The sequence below is a fragment of the Pseudorca crassidens genome, chromosome 12 (assembly GCF_039906515.1).
Source record: "Pseudorca crassidens isolate mPseCra1 chromosome 12, mPseCra1.hap1, whole genome shotgun sequence".
In the NCBI taxonomy this organism is placed as follows: domain Eukaryota; kingdom Metazoa; phylum Chordata; class Mammalia; order Artiodactyla; family Delphinidae; genus Pseudorca; species Pseudorca crassidens.
In genome coordinates, this window is record NC_090307.1 from 91,797,464 (window position 1) to 91,819,799 (window position 22,336).

Below are 22,336 nucleotides of genomic sequence, written 5' to 3' on the forward strand. Positions count from 1 at the left end.
GTGGTGGCAACCACCGAGCGCGGCGGCTAGAGCGGAACCTGGCGGACTGCCTTCGAGAGTGGACGCGTGGAGGCGAGCAGAGCGTGCGCAGACTGGAGGCTGCGGGCCTGGACGCCCTCTTTGATGCTGGCCGGGACGATTTGGTGTTCCAGGATCTCGGAAGTAGCTGCGGTCAGCGCCATGTTAAGTCGGGGCAAAAGGGACGGAGTGATTTGGGCGTTGGGCCCCGAAGCAAATTCCCAAAGCGGTGTTGGAAGTGCAGAGGGCGTTTAGATATGCAAAGGGACGACCCGCCTTACAGATGACGAGGTAAACGCAAGTCGAAACTTTCGGGTGCCAGTTTCCCCGCGATCGGAAAGTCGGTAGTGCTCTGGGAGAGCTCTGGAGAGCGCGAGCATCTCGGTTGCGGGTCTGCACCTTTTGGAGGGGGTGGTGCTGTCTTTCGGTTTTAAACGCGCGTTTCGGTGGCTCAGCGATTCCGCTTCCTGGGGTCTAGCGGCGTTGCGGTGTGTGTGCCCGGGGAGGATGCCCTGGGGTCGTCCGTGCCGGGCGCGTGGGAGTGGAGGTGCGGGTCGGCCAGATGCCGAGTCGCGGGGTGGCGCCGTGCGGCCCCGGGCTGCGCGGTTCAGAGCAACAAGGCCATGCCTGACCGACGGGGACCTCGAGATGGAAGTAGAAAGGACAGATGTGTTCGTGCGCTCATAAAAATAATGTGAAAGGACAGAAAATAGCAGTGGCTGCCTCGTGAGAGAGCAGAAGTCAAGGGAGTGAGGGAGACATCTTTCGCTCTGTACTCCTTTGTGTAACTTAAACATCATTTGTAATTTTTACCTTTTTTTCTTCAGATAAAAAAATGTAACCATTCTTTCTCTGAGGCTGTTTTTCAGTATTGTTTCGTGGGGGACTGAGGTTATTGCACTTGCTGTCTGAACCAGGGCCTAGCCTGGCATCAGGAGTGTTTGGAGGGCCTGTGTTAGTCTACACAAGGCCGACCTGCTGCGGAACCAGGATGACATTGAGCCGAAGGAACAGCCCAGGCTTCTTGGGTGACAGGCTTCCAGACCTCGGGGACAGTGAGCTAACTCAGGCCAGAGGCCCATGTCAACTTAGTCTTAAAAAAGCGCATCTCTCCTGTCCGTCTCAGATTCAGGACACAGGAAAGGCCAGAATTTAAAATTCCTCTGAAGAAATTTGGTTTAGGGGGAAAAGAAGCGAATCACAGCACCCTAGCAGACTCTTTGGGTGTTGGGGGCAGTAGGTGCCTCGCTAATCAGGCCTTTCTGTTCAAATGGAAGCCCTGTTCTTGGGATCACAGCTGGTGTAGCCCCAGCAGCAGCTCAGCTTTACAAGAACTGGCAGCTACTCTCTGGTTGAAACCTTATCCTCTCTGCCCCTCTCCGTCACCTCAGGCACATTCACTGGGTCAGTAGGGTCCTTGCTTCACAGATGTTCCCTTAAAGGCTGGGCTTAACTCACTAATGGTTTGGCTTCGGTGTCCAGCAGGCCACAGTGGCTCTCCAGGTATGTAGATACGAGAGCAGACGTAGTCTCCTCAGTGGACAGAACTGAGGCCGTTCTCATAGCTCTGGCCAACACTCACTTTGATCTTTTGGCCCTTGAATTGCCGCCAGTGGTCTAGCTGTCTGGTCTGTCACTTTGAAGAGTGCTGACTGACAGATTAAAGACGTTATTCTTTGGGGCTGCAGACTGTAAAAACAAATTGTGGCTGCCTATCAGACTGTCTAGGTCAGTTGCATAGACGCCCATCTTTGATGGAAACAAACAGAATTAAGCTATGAAGCCTGCCTCTCCCTGATCACTGACTACCACCTGCAGTAGTCATCACAATGGAAATTCCAATGTATCCCCCATCATGGACTGGCAGAAGTGGAGGATTTTACGCTCCTGATGTAGAAGCCAGCAGGTAACTTGGAGGTGGCAAACCTTATGCCTAGTCCACTGAGGGAGCCTTGGACCTCCTGCCAAAAGTTGGCCCCTTGGTTTTGTGTTAAAAGAGGACACATTATTTGGGGCATTGATCTCCTTACTCCTGGAAAACTATATCTGTCCTTTGACCCCTTCTCAGGGCTACCAGTGATGTCTCACCACTGCTGACACGTTTTCAGAACGTGTTACCAGCTAATTCTGGACACATTGACTTGGCCCTTGAAATGAAACGAAACTAAGCTCTCATCATGTTTTTGATTGTCTGGCCCATTTGCCACCTAACAGTGGTCCATCTTTTGTAACAAAGTCTATACAACAATGACTTACAGTCAAGGTAATCAAGGGACCTGCCAAACTCCATCATTTCCTGTTCTACTCACCTGAGTTGGGTTGTTTGGTTACTGTATTAATTTCCCATTACTGCTGTAACTAATTACTGCAAATTAGTGGCTTAAAACAACACAAATTTAACAGTTCTGGAGGCTAGAAGTCCAAAATGGGTCTCATTGGGCTAAAATCAAGGTATTGGCAGAATGGATTCCTTCTGAAGGCTCTCGGGGAGAATCCGTTTCCTAGTCTTTTCCAGCATTCCTTGGTTTATGGCCTCTTCGTCCATCTTCAAAGCCAGCAGTGCCCCGCTGAGTCTTTCTTACCAGGCTGTATCTCTGTTACTGTCTAGTACCTCCATCTTTCGCTTATAAGGATCCTTGTGATTAAATTGTACCCACCTGGATAATCCAGAGTAATCTCCTTATTTAAAGGTTCATAATTTAGTCACGTATGAAGAGTCACTTTTGCCATGTACGTTCCAGAGAATAGGAAGTGGACATAGTTGGAGGCCACTATTCTGTCTACCCCAGTTACCGAACTCTGCTGTTTCTAAATAGGGATCATCTCCATTTGCCTGATTCCTGGATAATGTTCAAGAAAAAGTGGTAGGGAGATATGTGACGTTATACAGACTATTTTAAAAATTTAGGTATCCACCTTGACCATTCCTGGGCATGGTGCTTCCTTGTTTCACCCTCGAGCAACAACGGGCAAGCCTGAGTGTTATCCCTTGCAGGTGGCTATCCAGAAGGAATCATAAGGGATGAAAATAAAATTTAATTCTGGTTCGTTCAACTGAATTTTCTTGTTGCAGTGACACAGTCTTGAATCATGAGAATAATAATCACTTGGCTGGGTACACTGCTTTCTGATTTCCCTTTCACTGGCCCACATAGGGCAAAGTGGGAGATACAGTGAGTCTCTGAAATTTTTGGAAAAATGCCTTTGTCCCGATCCACACCTTCATGTGAAAAGTCTGGGCATGGATTTGGGTTAATTGTTGAAAAGATAAAGTTGTAACTTCTGAATACACTGATTGTGTAGCAGTGAGAGAGAGCAACAACATTGGTGATTTGGAGCAGGGTGACCCTTAGACCCTGGGAGGTACAGGGAGTTCATGGGGCAGCCAGTGCTCTTTTTGCCCCCTCATCCAGCACTGATTCAACAGCTGTAGCTGGCAATCTGACCTGCAGGCAAACTTGTCATGCCCACCCATATCCTATCAAAACAAAAAACTGACTCCCAGATTCCAGTCCAAGGTGTAAGGAGCTTCAAGTTATCTCTCCCAGCCTCACAACAAGAAAAAAGCTGAAGAAGCTGGAAATCAACAGCTCTTCTCAGATCTAACAGATAATTGACCCCAAAATTGTAGAGACAGAAAAATACAGGGAATCAAAACTTACCGGAGCAGAAGCCACTACTGGAGCTAGTACCAGGATATTAAAACTTACACGTTAATTGGAAAATGGCCAGAGGCTCAGTGTGGACAAGCTTGAAAGTTAAAAACTCCAGGGGTGCCAGTCTTAGAGGGGTCTTCACACTTTTGTTAATTTTACTCCCAGCAACCAAACACCCCCTTGTGCTCCTGGTAGGGGCAGGAGAAAAGTAAAAATTTTGTATATACCCAGAGTATTCTGTTCTCCTTCACAAAAGTCTGCCCTCAAGGGAAACTATTCCACCAGAACCTAACCTACTGGGGTTTTATTGGAGCCTGCTTGACAGAGGGGAAGGAGAGAACCCAACTCAGCCTCCTCCAGCCTGCCTGCCACACATGGGAAGGGCAATACCCAACTCCAGTCTTCTCTAGCCTTCCTGTCTCACCTGAGGTGGGGGAGCTTGGAATAGAACAATCTGAGAAGCACTGTAAAGGTCACAGCCCAGGAGTACAGATTAAATAAATACTGAGACCTAATCATAAGCGGATAGACTGCTTCCCCGGCCCCACACATTAACAATACACCAATAGGGACGTTGTATAATAAGAGGGGGTACAGCTGCAAGAACTGCAGAGCTCAGACCTTACTTAAGAAGTAGTCTCTTGGGCTTCCCTGGTGGTGCAGTGGTTGAGAGTCCGCCTGCCAATGCAGGGGATGCAAGTTTGTGCCCCGGTCTGGGAAGATCCCACATGCCATGGAGCAGCTGGGCCCGTGAGCCGTGGCCGCTGGGCCTGTGCGTCTGGAGCCTGTGCTCCGCAACGGGAGAGGCCACAACAGTGAGAGGCCCGCGTACTGCAAAAAAAAAAAGAAAAAAAGAAAAAAAAGAAGTAGTCTCTAGGGAAACCCAAGGACAACAGGGGAGACAAAAACAAATACACCAAAGAGGAAATTTTAGCCTCTATCATCACCTACACCAATAGGAAACAATAAGCAACCTGCCTCCTAGCCAGATAAACATGAAACCTCACACTAAAAGCCTATTTACCTCAATTCCTTTTACCCAGTGCATCATGTTCCACTTTCAACCAGAAGTCTACAAGGAAGACTAAAAGACAAAAACACAGTTTGAAGAGAGTAAGTGTCAGAATCGGACTCAGACACGGCAGAGATTTTGGAATTATAAGGGCCCTCATGGAAAAAGTGGACAACATGCAATAACAAATGGGTAATATAAACAGAAAAATGGAAATTCTAAGGAAGAATCAAAATGAAGTGCTGGAGATAAACATTAACAGAAATCAAGAATGCCTTTGATGGGCTCATCAACAGACTGTACACATCCAAGGAGAGAATCAATGAGCCTGAAAAAATATGCCAACAGAAACTTCCAATGCAGAAATGCAAAGAGAAAAAAAGTTTTAAATGAAAGAGAATATCAAAGAACTTTGATGGACTAACATGTAAAGGGAAGGGAATATCAACAGGAGGAAAAAGAGAAAAAAACAAAAAAATATTTGAAATAATAATGGCCGAGAATTTTCCAAAATAATGACACCAAACCACAGGAATCTCAAAGAACACCAAGCAGGATAAGTACCAAAAAAATTACAACTAGACATGTCATATATGCAGAAAACAGAACAATAAAAGAAAATCCTGAGGTGAGTAAGAGGAAAAGAAACAAAAGCCAAAAACACCTCACCTATTGAGAATCAGCATAAGAATTACATCAGGTTTCTCTTCAAAAACCACACAAGGAAGAAGAGAGTGGAGTGAAATATTGAAAGTATTGAAAGAAAAAAAAAAAAACCAAACACTGAACTAGAATTCCATACCCTGCAAGGTTATTCTTCAAAAGTGAAGGAGAAATAAAGGCTTTTTCAGAAAAACAAAAATTGAGAGAATTTGTTGCCAGTCATCCTGCCTTGCAAGAAATGTTAAAACAAGTTCTTTAGAGAGAAAGAAAAGGATAAAGTTTAGAAACTCTGATCTACATGAAGAGTTAGAGAAGGAATAAGTGAAGGTAAAACAAAAACCTTTATTTTTCTATTCTTCAAAGAGGTAACAGTTCAAAGTAAGAGCAACAATGTAGTCAGTAATTATAGATGTAATAAGAGCTAGGAAGAAGGAATTGGGAATATTCTGTTATAAGATTCTTGTGTTACCATGAAGCAGTACAGTGTTATTTGAAAATGAACTTGGATTAGTTGTAAATGTTTGTTGCCAACTCTAGGGCAACCATTACAAAAAAATTTTTTTTAAGTATAATTGATATGCTAAGAGAGGAGAAAAATGGAATCTTATAAAATGCTCTATTAAAATAAAAAAGGCAGAAAAGAATATGATAAGTAAGGAAAAAATAAGGGCGATGCATAGAAAACAGTAACAAATATGTAACAGTAACAGTAACAAACATTCTACAAATATGGTAGATATTTACCTAACTATATCAATAATCACTTTGTTAATGGTCTAACTACATCAATTAAAAGACAGAGACTGTCCTTGTGAATTAAAAACAAAACAAACAAAAAACCATGAAGCAGTACAGAAAACCAGAAAAACCCAAGACCTAACTCTGTGTCAACTACAAGAAACCTTTCAATATAAAGACACAGATATATTAATGGTAAATGAATGGAGAAAGTTATACTATGCTAACACTAATCAAAAGGAAGTGAGAGTAGTTACATAAATTCCAGACAAAGCAGACTTCAGAGCAAGGCAAATTATCAGAGATAACGAGAGGCGTTACATGGTGCTAAAGGATTCAAACCTCCAAGAAGATATAGCAATCCTTAACGTATATACACTAACAACACAGCATCAACATCTGTGAGGGAAAAACTGATAGAACTGCAAGGACAAATAGATTAATCCAGTATTATATCTGGAGATTTCAACACTGCATATCAGTAATGGGCAGATCCAGGAAGGGCATAGTTGAACTGAACAGCACCATCAATCAACTGGACTTAATAGACATTTACAGACTACATCATCCAATCAGGGCAGAAATCACATTCTTCTCAAGTTTATCTGGAACATTCACCAAGATATGCCACATTCTGGGCAATAAAACAGTCGAACACATTTAAAAGAAAGTAAATCATACAAAATATGTTCTCAGACCACAATGGAATTAAACTAGAAATTTTCCAACAGATAGTTGGAAAATCTCCAAACACTTGGAGATTAAACAACACAATTCTAAATAACAAGCAAAACAATTTCTAAATAACAAATGGGTCAAAGAAGAACTCTCTCAAGAGAAATTTTTAAATATTTCAAACTAAATGAAAGTGAAAGTACAACTTAAAAGAGGAGATATATATATATATATATATATATATATATATATAGCTGATTCGCTTTGCTGTACAGCAGAAACTAACACAACATTGTAAAGCAACTATACCCCAATTAAATATATATATTATATATATATATATATAAAAGTATGCTATTTCTCAGCTGCTGAACCTGATATAAAAATTAACAACAACAACAAATTTATGAGATGCAGTGAAAGCAGTGCTTAGAAGGAAATTTATAGTATTGAATGAATATATTAGAAAAGAAAAAAGATCCAAAATCATTAAGATACCACCTTAGGCAACTAGAAAATGAAGAGCAAACAATAAATGCTGGAGAGGGTGTGGAGAAAAGGGAACCCTCTTGCACTGTTGGTGGGAATGTAAATTCATACAGCCACTATGGAGAACAGTATGGAGGTTCCTTAAAAAACTAAAAATAGAATTACCATATGACCCAGCAATCCCACTACTGGGCATATACCCAGAGAAAACCATAATTCAAAAAGGGTCATGTACCACAATGTTCACTGCAGCTCTATTTACAATAGCCAGGACATGGAAGCAACCTAAGTGTCCATCGACAGATGAATGGATAAAGAAGATGTGGTACATATATACAATGGAGTATTACTCAGCCATGAAAAGGAACAAAATTGGGTCATTTGTAGAGACCCAATGGTGGATGGACCTAGAGTCTGTCATACAGAGTGAAGTAAGTCAGAAAGAGAAAAACAAATATCGTATATTAACACATATATGTAGAATCTAGAAAAATGATACAGATTAACTTATTTCCAGGGAAGAAATAGGGACGTAGACATAGACAGTGGACGTGTGGACACGGGGGAAGGGGAGGGTTGGACAAATTGGGAGATGAGGAATGACATACATACACTACCATGTGTAAATAGATAGCTAGTGGGAACCTGCTGTATAGCACAGGGAGCTCAGTTGGTGACCTAGCTGGGTGGCGTGGGGGGGTGGGAGGCAGGCCCAAGAGGGAGGGGATATATGTGTAAATATAGCTGATTCACTTCGTTGTACAGCAGAAGCTAACACAACATTGTAAAGCAACTATACCCCAATAAAATTTTTTTTTTAATATTTTCATGGGTATATACATATGTAAAATTCAACAAATTGTAGGGTTAACCTAAGTTCAGTATCTGTGTATCACTTAAAGTTCAACACAGCAGTAGAAAAAAAACCTGACTCAAACTGTAAGAGCTTTTAACTTTCTTGACAAAAAAAAAATAGCTTTCTAAAACAGAATTAAGCTTATGAATTTATAAGCCAACTTACAATTGGGCGTAAAAATGAACCCATAATTTACATACTAATGAATCTGGTGTTTCATTAGTAAATTCGCAGACTGCTTGGCTTAAGGCCATTGGAAAATATCTAAATGCATTCAGCATGGATGGGAAACGCACACTGTCTGAAAGGAAGCAGTGGCTCTTGCAGATGTGGGCCAAACACACACAAAGGCAGAGCCATCCTGTCACTAACTGGTCATTTCTACATCGGACAACTGGATGCCGATACCTAGATTAGATTAGACTGGGCCGAGGAAACCATGCCTCAGGTGATTAATATCTGACAGTCTAAGAAATTAAAAAAAAAACTGCAGAATGAAAACTAAGAGTTATTTTGAAGGCTATACAGGGTGAAATTAAAATTCACTCATGTATAAGACTTACAAAGTGAGAGGCTTGACTGAGAAAAAATACTTTTCCTTCTGAGGAAAAGTTTAATGAGAGAGAATCTGGAAGACGGAAAGAAATCAGAGACACCTCGAGGAAGGAGACATTTATCTTTGTCTACTCTTTGTCACTGAGACCAGGGTTCATAGCCAACTCCATGTTTACCCATAGGGTGGTTTCAGCGTGGCTATAATCTCACAAAGAATCATAGGCCATCAACACCAGATGTTGTATGTAGGTCCCACCACCTGGTAAAATCAATGGTCGAGTTTACCTCTATGCATCATCCCCACCAAGGAATTATTCATTTGAGAAAACAAGCCAAATACTCTGCTTTTACAGAAGACACTCTGCATGAGTGGTCGTCAGGAAGCTGTGCTACCAGGAAGGCAGGACAGTGGACAAGATGCTGTTGTTCCCCACAGAGCCTGTGACTTTACGGGAGAGGCCAAGCCATGTGCACACAGCAACCGCAACTCAGGCAGTGGGAACAGAGGCCTCGGGGGCACCCAAGACAGCAGAGACTCCTGGATGGTCCTGAGGCTGTGTGACCCCAGAGTGGGGAGGGTAAGAGTTGGCCTCAAGAATGGTCAACTGCACTTGAGGTCAGACATGGCCGTAAGCAAGGTAGGAAATGCCTACTCTAGTGCTCAGAGCTGAGGCAGGAGAGCTCCCACTCTATGAGTAATGCACCCTCGCTCCAAGGAAGAGTTCCAGTTTTAAAGATTATCTAAAAATCGCCTCCTTATTCTGCAGAGATGCTTATTGTATTAGTGCAGTCGTCTGCTCTAGAAGGCCACTCCCATCATAACTAGTGAACACAATGTTATCTCTGATCAGTTCAATGAAAACACATTTTTCAGAAGCCAATTTCCCAAATACACCAAGCTTTAACATTCACCAACACCACTGACTTACCAAAATCTTACTATTAATAATACATACAGGGCGTCCCTGGTGGCCCAGTGGCTGAGAGTCCGCCTGCCGATGCAGGGGACACGGGTTCATGCCCCAGTCTGGGAAGATCCCACATGCTGCGGAGCGGCTGGGCCCGTGAGCCATGGCCGCTGAGCCTGCGCGTCCAGAGCCTGTGCTCCGCGACGGGAGAGGCCCACATACTGCCAAAAAAAAAAAAAAAAAATACATACAGGGCTTCCCTGGTGGTGCAGTGGTTGAGAGTCCACCTGCCGATGCAGGGGACACGGGTTCGTGCCCCGGTCTGGGAAGATCCCACATGCCGTGGAGCGGCTGGGCCCGTGAGCCATGGCCGCTGAGCCTGCGCATCCGGAGCCTGTGATCCACAACGGGAGAGGCCACAACAGTGAGAGGCCCGTGTACCGCAAATAAAATAAAATAAAATAATAATGCATACATACATTTTGGGACTTCCCTGGTGGTCCAGTGGTTAAGATTACACGCTTCCCAATGCAGGGGGCCTGGGTTGGATCCCTGGTCAGGGAACTAGATCCTGCATGCCGCAACTAAAGATCCCACATGCCGCAACGAAGATCTCACATGCCACAACGAAGACTCAGTGCAGCCAAGTAAATAAATATTTTTTTAAAAAAAGCATACATTTTAAGGCAATTCATATTTGGATGGGATGGTTTTTAACATTATTTGAGGATAGCTAGGAAGTTTTAGTTGAAGAGATTCTGTTTAATTTTAATGGAACCATTAAAAAGATTGTTACCTGTTTACTGTCAGGGTGGTTTAGTATTCTAATGAATATAATATTTACTTACAAGTGTATACTTTGTCATTTGTATCCCAAATCTAATTATAAATTCAGGTGGAAAATGAGATAAAATCACAAAAGTAACCCAAATCAGGAAAACATTGACCTACCTGTGAAAATAGAATCAGGAAACTCCTGGGAAAATACTGCTGTAACAGAGAGGAAAGTGTCCCCATTCCAGAGAAATTCCTGTGAATGTCCAAGAGTTAAGGAAAACAAGAAACTCTGAGTGACCAGAGACATTGAGGGAGAATCCAGAGACTACAAAATCAGGCAAACAGGATTCAGATAAATTCCAGATACCATGGCAACACAGACTCCTTAATCTTAAAGGGAAGCCACAGGTAAATGGTATTTCACTGAGTTCAATAATTACTGATGTATATTCCACTTCTACTAGTGATTCTTAACTATTCTTTTTATAAAAGCCGTTTTGGGAATGTACACATGCCACTTCCCACCTCGAACCTCCTCTACCCCAGCCCTACCCAGTCTCTGAGAAAAGCCCAGCCATCCTACAAGAAGCACAAAAGCTTTTCTTTAAGTGACAATAGGTGATGAAATATAGGTGAGAAAAATTTAGAAGTAAGTAAATCAATTCCTGTAAGAAAAAATGTACAAATTATGTCAAATGCCCTCTAGAAATGAAAATCTGCCAATTTGCTATACCATGAATTGAGAGACAATATATTACAAAAATTTGTAGGTGAGAATAATAATAAATAAAATTTCAGTATACATCAGTGAAAATTTTTAATTTGGTGGCATATGTTCCTACATGTCAATTGCAAGCTGAGGAAGAAAAGGGGGCAAAAATCACAAAATAACAGGGAAAACAAAGCCAAGAAGACAAATGACCCATCTGTTAGATCAGGCAGAGGAAGGAAGCTACCCAGGAACGGACTTGGCCTGACACAGGAATTTCCATCATAGGTGGCTAGAAGTACAAAAGACCCTGGAAACTCCGAGGGGCCAGGGAAGTGGCGGAAGGATTCCTATCTTTAAGGAAGTGGGCAACAGACCCTGCTGGGGCCGGGGGGAGGGGCCATGCAGGCCGACACCCGCCCCAGCCCGAGCCCTGCTGCACAGACCCTCGCGGTGCGGCGTCAGCGCGGGGAAGGGCTGCCGCCCCGAGCCCGGGACAACGGCGGACCCCCGCTGCGGGGCCCAGGTGCCAGCCCGAAGCCGCCCCCGGGGCGCCCACACGGCGGACCCTGCAGATCCTCCGCCCCGCCAGCTCTCCACCCCTTGGGACCCGGGACGGGGACTGAGGCAAAGCGCGGCAGGGGAGCCGCCTCCGCAGCGGGAACCGCCCCAGCCAACCTCAGCACCTAGGCCAACGGCAATTGTCCGCCTCCCGTTGCTGGGCAGGATGCTGTCTCCCGGCAACACAGAGGCGCGGAATTGGCCAACAGACGGACAAGGATTTTAGCCAATGGCGTCTTGCGCCAGTGGGCCGTGGGCGCCCTGGCCAATGGAAAACGTGAGCGGTCAGTTACTAAGCTGAAACCGGTCTCTACGTAGCGCGCCTGCGGAGGATGGAACCCAGAAGGCACTAGCTGAGCGTTGATAAAGGGAAAGAAAATATTCTCTGTGAGCCAGATTTAAAAGTTTTGCTTGCCTTCCTAAACCCACTAGGCTTTCAGTGTTGTTCAGCCTCGCTCATGTACTGCTGTTGATCTGGCAGCCGCTCTGCCCCAGGCCACCCCCATCCAGACCCGGGTTTATCCCCGAAGAGCCCCGAGGACCGGGATGCCAAGGGATCACTGCACAGAGAAGGCAGGAGCAGCGACCTCCCAGGAACACTGAAATCAGTGCTTTTATTTATTTCTGCTTTAATTTTACTTTTAATTATGTTCTTGGGAAAGAAGTGCTGCATTCCCACGGGCTGGAATTTAAGTGGGTGGTCGGTAAGCTCAGTGACAGAAACCTGGCTGGCTGTGATGAGATTCCTTGGGCTCACAAGATGGGGACAGGGGTGTCAGAGAGGTGAGCTCTATCAGCCAGTGATGGGTCTGGTTTGAAATAGTGGAAAGATAAAAGGAAGAGTAACTCATCTGAGTATACATTTTGGACAGCTGTGATTTGGGAACTTTTTATATATTCAATAATAAAACAAAATAAACAAGGTTGGGCTTAAAACATTTAAAATTGAATACAAAGATAAGGGCATGGACTTCGCTGTGTTTCAAATGAACACTACAGTCACACAGGAGAAATAAAAAGAACCAGGCCAAGTAGATTGAAATATCAATACGATACTTTTGTTATATGTGCTTAGGCCAAAGACAGAAATAACTGCAAAGAATTCTGAAAGCTACTAGTAGGTTGTTTTTTGTAGTAGTATGGTGTAGAATTCTAGAATTATTTTTGTATTATGTAACTGAATACATGATTAAATAACTGAGCAGTGATTAGTATTATTGGGACCCACAGTTTTCCCCACTCGAGAAAGGAGATACAGACACTGAGGAGGGAAGGGGAGAGCAGTTGCAAGAGGTTAGATTAGAATTAGTTATAGCAGGGATTTATAATGGTCACATATACGAGGTTATGTGTGTCTGTTTCCTAGCTCTGTCCATTAAAAGAGCCTAGCTCTAATGATACCTCAGTAGCAACGAGCACACCAGCCTCCATATTGAGATTGATGAATCCCATTCGCCCCTGATAGGAACCAGCCTCCCTTGGAGAGGGGTTGGCTGAAGCAGGGAACACACAAGACTGACATGAGGGCAGGGTCAGCGCGGCACAGCTGCCCGACACGGTGGCCACACCCCTCAGAGATGTTTTTCTGTGGTCTTTGCTCTGCGGTCCTCAACCAGTCACTCCCTCTCCGGGCCCTGCTTCCTCCCTAAGAGAACAAAGGATTGTATCCTGGCAGCCTGGGGTCTCTTTTGCCCCCTTTGCTCCCATACCTACCTGTGACCCTGTGGTCTTTCTCCAGCACCAGTCTGAACAGTGGAAGTGGGGTGTAAACAAGCTGTGAAGCCACAAAGCTGAGTCCCCACCCTCGCTCTGAGACGTCTAAATGCCCCTTCTGCTCTCGTTTCACGGGAGCTGCAGCCTGAGGGTCTCAGCACTGCGCTGGGGCTGGGCAAGAAGGGGAAGCTTCTCCAGACTCGGCGCCCGGCTCGCAGACCGGCCGGGTGGGAGAGACGGCACGGGGTGGGGTCCGCAGCCTCTCACTGCTCCAGTGGGGCCCGCAAGACGTTGCACGCGGGCCCCCGGCGTGTGTGCTAGAGGGACTGGCGGTGGCAGCTTCGTGGGCTAGTGCTGGCCTCCAGTTCTTCACGTGTGGCGACCACAGCCTGCAGGTCTCACTGTGAGGGCTCGTCTTCCGACTTCTAACCCACTGCAGGTTGGGGGCCACGCCCACCCTGAGCCCGAGCTGAGTCGCTGTGAACGCCCAGACCACGCACTGGAGGCCCTGCTCCGCGACAGCAGAGGCAAAGGGACCGGAGACCCCTGCCTCCCAGCCCCCCAAGCCTGTGCGAGCAGACTGCAGGGACTCCACTCCCTTCCTCATTCCCCGGAGTACAGCTGGGGCTGGTGGCGGGCGCCAGCAGGGGCAGCCATCTCGTGACCCCTGTGCTGAGCTGCTTCCCCGAGGGAGAAGCAGGGCGGGCAGTGCCACAGTCACTGCCTCCTATGGCTTGCCCGTGGCCTTCAGCCTCTGCCTCAGCACAGCTGGAGGCTGAGTGGCAAGCCCGAGAGCATCCTTGGCAGGAGGACACTTGCCCCGGGGGGCCAAGGAGGCCTCAGCAGCAGGGCCCCCTGCCCAGCCAGAGGTCCCCTGATAGCCCACCGCAGTCCCGTGGATGAGGAGGCGGTTCTGACCCTCTCAAGGGACCAGCAGCCACCCCGACCCCCGCCCTGGTGCTGGCTGTCGTGTAGCCCTACAGCCTCGGGCTTGGGTAGCTGTCGGCCCTGCAGCCGGGGTTCCTCCTGCCCGTTCAGTGTCAGCCCTCACTGGGGCTTCAACACAGACTCGTTTCTTAAGAACGTTTAAAACGTGAGCACACAGAGCAAGGTTTGGACGGTAAACTGTTGTGGATATGATTAGATGCATATAGACGTACTGTTTTACGTAGACATGCTAGAGGCCCCCAGGAAAGTCAGGCTCAGGGTACCAGCTCCTGCATTTCAGTGGCAGCTTTTCTCCTTCTCCCACGCTTCAATGAAAAGTAGGGGCAGGAAGTGAGGTGGGGACCTGCAGCCCATCCGCTGCCATTGTCGTGCTGTCCGCTCTTAAATCTGGTACTGGGGAGAAGCAGGAGGGGAGGAAACACCTGTCAGAAAATCCTGGAGGGACTTCCCTGGTGGCGCAGTGGTTAAGAATCCGCCTGCCAATGTGGGGGACACGGGTTCAAGCCCTGGTCCAGGAGGATCCCACATGCCACGGAGCAACTAAGCCCGTGAGCCACAACTACTGAGCCCGTGTGCCACAACTACTGAGCCTGCGCTCTAGAGCCCGTGAGCCACAACTACTGAGCCTGCAAGCCACAACTGCTGAGTCCGTGTGCCACAACTACTGAAGCCTGCGCGCCCTAGAACCCGTGCTCCACAACAAGAGAAGCCACCACAATGAGAAGCCCGTGCACCACAACGAAGAGTAGCCCCCGCTCCCTGCAACTAGAGAAAGTCCGCGTGCAGCAACAAAGACCCAATGCAGCCAAAAAGAAATAAATTTAAAAAAAAAAAAGAAAGAAAGAAAATCCTGGAGCCACAGGGAGCTCGACTGGGGGATGAGGAGACCCTGGGTTGGTGGTATGTGGGATCTTCAGCTGAGGTAGGGTCAGTGTCCAGGCAGCCAGGGAGCCCTGGCTTCAGGCCCCTCCCCGTTGTCTCCTGCTTTCTGACCCTGACCCTCCCCTCCATAGGAACAGATGTCACTGCTTAAATGTCAGTCCCACGGGGCTCGGGTCTGGGAAGTGCCGAGCCTCCCTCATGGCCAGATGCCAACTTGGAGAGGCCAAGGGCAGGAAAGACTGGCGTCGGCGCCCGAGAGCTTGCTCACGTCACATTGGAGAACATCCAGGAGGATGGGAGACGGATACAAAATGGAAATTTCAAACATGAAAAGCGTTTTATACGAAATGTTCACAGCACAGAAAAAGCAGTTTAACTCAGAACAAAGTGACTTTGGCTCTGACTCTGACAATGAGTGAGCAAAGCACGTGTGACACCTCGCCCACCTGTGCCCACCTGCGCCCCAGGTTCTCACCTGAGCGCCCTGGGCTTGCGCTCTGGGGAAAAAATTCCCTCTGGGTTTACACTTCATCTTCAGAAAGCCACCTCTCATCTTCCGGAACTTTTTTGGAACTGAGGGTTTTTCTCACCCTCCCGAGGTCCCACATTCTTTGTTTCCCAGAATTTCTTCTCTATCTCTTTGATGTTACTTAACAAGGAGGATAACATGAAAGAGGGATTAGTGATCACTAAACCCTGGGGATGATCCCTCTAGCAGTAAACTGGTACATGGTTCTAACCGGTTCTATTATTAGTGCTGTTAACTATGAATTACTAAAATTTAAAACAATATTATATCAAAAGCTGATCTTAGAATAATTCTATTACAGCTCAAACTGTAGAGAACCACGCAAATGGAACAAAAGTATAAATGTATTTCTTGCTTTCTGTTGACTTACATGGCCGTTTCAAGGGAAAATGGGTGTATTCACATGCCTTGCCATATAGAGGAAGAAAACATATTTTAAATTCTAATTCAGATGCTGTTGTCCTGCAGCTCTTCACATACTATAGAACAATATCTCCTCTTTGGCAAGTAAGGTAAAGAGGCTAATTTGTGACTGGATATTTGTGGCCAAGAAAGTCAGGTGATACATCACTGCACAGGGGTGGGAGATGGGGGTGGGAGGTGGGCATCTGCTGTTGCTCCGAAGAGACCGAACCCAACCAAGAGCGAGGTCAAATCAATGACCTTGACACACCTGCACAGTCGTACTGCTCCTGACCAATTCATCATCCAACTTTATAAAACTGTTATACGATCACCAGCTTATCAACTGCATAGCAGAATTTCTTTGTCCAATTTTTGTGATAAGAATTAAGGGAACGGTCATAAAGGGTCTAACCGGATAAGCACATGTGCAGAGACATTTTTCCAAAATAATTAACACTGCACAGTTCTGTGAAAGGAAAAGTGTACACTGAAATGTAACACACCATTTAAAACTTGAAAATCAATAGTATTAACACTTGTCAACATTTTCTAAGATGCAAGCCACGTTTTAGATTTAAAACGTTTGGTAGATACTAACCAAACTTTAGTATTTAGTAGCTAAAATAATCAAGTATTTTTTAACCAGGGACAAATATAGTTTTGGTATGCAATTAATTATGTGAATTACTTGAAATTTGAAAATGAAGACTTAAATATTGAAAAATTCTTCATAAATATAGGGTACATAAAATGTATTTTTATTTTGTGGAAATGAAAGGATATTAAAACATACCTTGAATGCATCCATCCTTTTTCAAATGTTCACTCATTTACTTCATCAGAAAAAATTGAATATTGTAGACTAATATGGCCTAACATAGCATAAAATTGTCTGTGATTTCTAGATATGCCCACTGTGTCCAGCAGAGCAAACCCAGGCAGAACGGCTGATTTCAGAAGGCTGTGAATGTCTTGATGCCCCATTTTTGTTCTAAATTCTCTATACTTACATGCAATTTGAGTGTGTCATTTTTTATATATAAATTTTTACTTTAGCTGCTAATATCAACTATTCACATGCAGTCTAGTGCATATAAAATATAATGACCAAGGGACTTCCCTGGTGGTGCAGTGGTTAAGAATCTGCCCGCCAATGCAGGGGACATGGGTTCGAGCCCTGGGCCGGGAAGGTCCCATATGCTGTGGAGCAACTAAGCCCAGGTGCCACAACTACTGAGCCTGCGCTCTAGAGCCCGTGAGCCACTACTGAGCCCACGTGCCACAACTACTGAAGCCCGTGCTCCTAGAGCCTGTGCTCCGCAACAAGAGAAGCCACTGCAATGAGAAGCCCGCGCACTGCAACAAACAGCAGCCCTTGCTCACCACAACTAGAGAAAGCCCATGTGCAGCAATGAAGACCCAACGCAGCCAAAAATAAAATAAATATATAAATTTAAAAATGTATATAATGACCAAACAAAATGTTGTGAAATTCAGTGAATAGCTCTGAAATATTTTCATGCACTTAATTATAAACATGATAACTACCTGTGGGTTATTAAAAGATGCCTTCCTAGTCTCTCTTCCCAAAGGACACAGATTAAAACAATTACCAAAAACTGGTGAATGATTTTACTCTCTAGAAATCTGTAAATGTGAGGCTCTTTCCATTCGTATTGTGAGGACTGAGTTTTAAAGCTGTCTTACTGGTGGCGTTCAGGAGTCCAGTGCTACATTATGATTTCTAACAAATGCAGAAGTATCATATGCCAAACAACTTTGAATGTTCCTACTGTATACATGAAAATACTAATGTGGCTGTGAATTACAATGAAACAACCTATGAATCATTTTTTTATAATTTGGGCATCCAACAGAATGTAAAAAATTTATTATTCCCATATAATTTTAATTATGAGTAATATTCATGATGAAATATTTTAATTCTTTAAGTGTAATAGTACACTACTGATCTTTATTTTATTTATGTATAACATATATAATTTGTTTATTTATATATGTGTACGTATATATCTTAAAGAACATAACGTATATGTATATATATCAGACACAAACACGCTGAGTGAAATATTTAGGTGAATTATGTTTTTTTGTTTGTTTTTTTGGCCACACCACATGGCTTGTGGGATCCTAGTTCCCTGACCAGGGGTCAAACCTGGGCCCTGGCAGTGAAAGTGTGGAGTCCTAACCACTGGACCACCAGGGAATTCCCTAGATGAATTAAAACAAGGAAAACTGTGAAACAAAAAATAGCTCTCAAAATAGAATCAAATCTTTAGCCATCACCCACATTTTATACTAACTTTTTTTTTTTTTACAATAATTTTTTAAAATTTATTTATTTATTTTATATTTATTTTTGGCTGTGTTGGGTCTTCGTTTCTGTGCGAGGGCTTTCTCCATTTGCGGCGAGCGGGGGCCACTCTTCATCGCGGTGCGCGGGCCTCTCTCTCACTATCGTGGCCTCTCTTGTTGCGGAGCACAGGCTCCAGATGCGCAGGCTCAGTAGTTGTGGCGCACGGGCTTAGTTGCTCCGTGGCATATGGGATCTTCCCGGACCAGGGCTCGAACCCGTGTCCCCTGCATTAGCAGGCGGATTCTCAACCACTGCGCCACCAGGGAAGCCCCTATACTAACATTTTAACTGAAGAATTTCTCATGTGTTTTTACGATATTTAATTAAGCTTATTTCTATCCAGGCAACGTAATTGTAAACCTTCTTCAGAAGAGCAATCTCTCAAATTAACATCGTACATTGCACTGACACTAGAATACAACTTGTAGGTCATGGCATGACAGGAAAGGTTTTTTTGGAAAACAAAGATTAAAGCTAGTGTATTTTCCAAGTAGTCATAAAGCTATAAACCATATTTATCAGTTCATTTTGTCCCATGTATTAATTTCTGTTGATCTGGATGAAGTCATCAGGTTTTCCACTAGAGTTTTGTCATCAGGTTTTCCATTAGAGTTTTGTCATTAAAGCAGTTTATTTGAACTGCTACCCAGTTCAGTGGTATGATCTAGAGGCTATCAGAAACTTATATTTGTTTAAAAAAAATCTGTTTTATGAGTCTTCTTGAAGATCTTCATTTTGTAAAAGCATCAGTGTAAAATAATGATTGTCTTTAAAGGACAAAACTTAAAATAGCATGGTTAAAGATTTGAGTACAATGCAATTGGCAAGAAACTTGGATATTTCTGTGACATATAACATTGTAGGATAATAACTAGACTTATGACTGATAACATTATATCAGGGCATATCAGATGTTAGGAATTCCATATAAAATTTGGGATATCTATATTAATGGCATTTATCCATATACTGTAACCTAAGGTTCATCTCCAGTCTCTTGACAATGCTTCTCAAGTATTTTAACGTAACAAATAAATTTAATGAGTTTAACATTTCTCTCTGAGATGTTTCAGGGTTCCTTCAAAGCATCCCAGAGTCAGTTGGAGGCTAAAAGTTAGATTTTGATATTTGGGAAATTTGTTAAAAATATCAAAAAGGTTTTAAAACACAACAGGATCATAGGTCTCTATGAAGCAATACTTATTCATTTAACCAAAATCACAAAAAGATTTAAAAAACAAATACAGGTCACTTAAGGGGACAGAAACTCACACAATCTGTTATCAAAAAGGAGCACTCTAAGAAACTTCGTTCAAATTCCAGTCTTGTACTAGCTTACTTAACAACCAAATCCATTTACTTAACTTCATTCTAAATTTAATTAATCCTGATCATGCATAAAACCTTTTTTTCCCCCTTCAGGGTTCCTTTCCACAATCTTTCATCACTTTCTGTTTCCATATTAGTTCATCCCTTATTTTCCCATCCAAAACCAACCAGCTCTAAGACATACTTTCTTTTCCCCCAATAAAGTGTAATTCCATTCCTCACACCTTCTTTACTGAAAACATGCATTCTACTTTCCTACTGTATTCTAAAATGCTTCCTGCTGAAGAGGGATGTGGAGGGGTTTAGGGTCCCTCCTCTTGCTGGCTGTCATGTCAGGTCTCTGTCCACTTGTCCTGGGGGGTTGATCCAAAGGTCCCATGTAGAATGAAGTCATTCTTGAGTGTTGGTGAGCTGATATCCTTGGCTGAGGACCATCTGAAATTTCATTGCCTGAAGGCAAGAGGAGGGAAATTTAGTTAGGAAGTTTAGTAGGCAAGGCCAGAACAGGAGCAAAAGGAAGATGGAAGCATGGGGCCCCAGAAAAGGAAGGAGCCAGGACAGCCAAGACCATGTTTTTTTCATTTGTTTGTTTTGTTTTTTTTTTAGTGAAACTCTTGGGAGGCTCTATCCTTGAGGCTGGTTTTGTGATTGGAACTAGTATTGGTAAACAGCCTCGGGGATCTGGACAGAAGGGCACTTGTGTACAACATAGTCTAAGTTGGCTGAGGTTAAAGCCTGTCCCCAAGGTGTTGTCAGATATGCGGATCCACGTCCCCCAACAGATTTGTCAAGGCATAGCCAACAGTAACTGGAATATGTAGAACTGGTTGCCACAAGGAAGTGCTGTGCCTGCTTGAGAACCCCCTGGTAGGGGTTTGTGTCAGCGAACTCGGGACTGGCAGGAACTGAGAAGCAAGGCAAAAGTTAAAAATGACAATTTGGGGTCTATTCTTGAGGAAGACAGAGAAGTCAAATTACAAATATGAGAAGTCCTATTGTCAGGCAGCAGCCCAGTACTGGAGCCCAGCTATGTTGTGTTAAGAGGGTTTTAAGAGGAACTACTTACCTGTTTGTTTTTTAAAGAGGAGCCTCACGTTCGCTAGGGGCTTACAAGTGTAGTTGTCTGGAGGATCCTTGGAGGGCTTCTCCTCAGCAGTTGCAACCCGTGGCTTGACCCTGTGTGATGGATCCAGCTAGCAATGCCAGGTACCTTGATAGGGGGTTTTTTGTCTCCGGGCAGTTTGTCTTCCAGTGTCCTGGTTTCCCGCAGCGATGCCAGTTGCCGGGGGAGTTCGGGTGGTGGTGAGGGGGAAGCCTCCTGGGGGCAACCAGGAGTTGGCTGCTGGACCTGTAATGCTGCCACTAGTTGGGCCTGCCTCTTAGCCTTGCGTTTTTCTTTCTCTTTTCCCTCTCCTCCTCTCTCTCCTGGTTGTAGAAGACAGAGGAGGCAGCCCTAAGGAGTTCTGAGACAGGAGTGCTAGGTCCTAGGGCCACCGTTTGTATTTTCCTCCTTATGTCTGGGGCAGCTTGAGTGCTGCAACGGTCATTTAAAACCAGTTTCCCTGCCTCTGAGTCTGGGTCTAAGTGTTTTATAAAGACTTCCCTCAGCCACTCACAGAAGGCAGTGGGATTTTCCTGTCATCCTTGCCCATAATGAACAGGTTTTAGTTTACATTGTTTCTTTCCCTCAACCAGGCAGAAGGGGGAGTGGTCCCTGGCTGCCAGCCCTACTGAAGTATTATAGTCCCAATTGGGTTCCGTCTGGGGAACGGCCAGCCACAGTTCCCCTGGGAAATTGTTGGGGGCTTGTCACGTGGTAGCCGTCTCCCAGCTGAGCGGTGGCTTCGTATATGGTTGTTCTTTCTGACTGAGAGAGTGTCCGGGCAAGGATGATATAAACATCCCTCCAAGTTAACTCAAAGGTCATAGTTAGATGCCTAAACTTATCTAGATTTTTTTCAGGGTCATCTGAAAACTTTCCTAGATCTTGTTTTATCTGACGAGACCCTGCATAGAAACAGGAACTTTGATCCTTATGGGAAGTTCGGAGGGCCCTATTACCTCCTGAAGTGGGCAAAGTTTTGAGTTATGGGGCCCCGGGTAAGGGGCCAAAGCTTCGGCGCGGGGTCGGGGCGGGGGGGCGTCCAGCGTTGGGTACAGTGGGGAAGAGGCCGTTTGTGTAAGAGGCTCCTTCTTTTCCCCAGAAGAGGGCGCCAATGGACAAGGCTTATTGTCGGCTAACGCTTAGTATCACCAGGAGAGGGGGAGGGAGGTTTGGTAAGCAAATTAAGCATTGCCAAGTCAGCAGAGTCTACCCAGCAAGTCCTGTAAAGTTCGGGGTTTTCCCTCAAGGCAAAGACGACTTGGACATAAGGGACCTCGCTCCACTTTCGACAAAAAAGGTCACGCTGGAGAATGGTATTGGAGTTTAAACTCCCATATTCAGGCCAAATTTCTTCCCCTCCTAGCTTGTACTGTGGACATGCCATGTTGCAAAAGAAAATTAATTGCTTCTTCCCCAAGGTTTGGGGATCAA

The 22,336-nt window shown here is 44.8% G+C and overlaps 1 long non-coding RNA gene across 2 annotated transcripts in view; it reads left to right on the forward strand.

The window, feature by feature from the left end:
- Positions 1–35: 35 nt before the first annotated feature.
- The window catches only part of LOC137204024 (uncharacterized), a 28,871-nt gene continuing 6,570 nt past the window's right edge, over positions 36–22,336 (forward strand). Inside the window, exon 1 of one of the 2 annotated variants that reach the window (XR_010933411.1) lies at positions 36–309. This is a non-coding gene — a long non-coding RNA (uncharacterized lncRNA). The remainder of the gene's footprint in view (positions 310–22,336) is intronic. The other variant, XR_010933410.1, reaches the window with a different exon arrangement.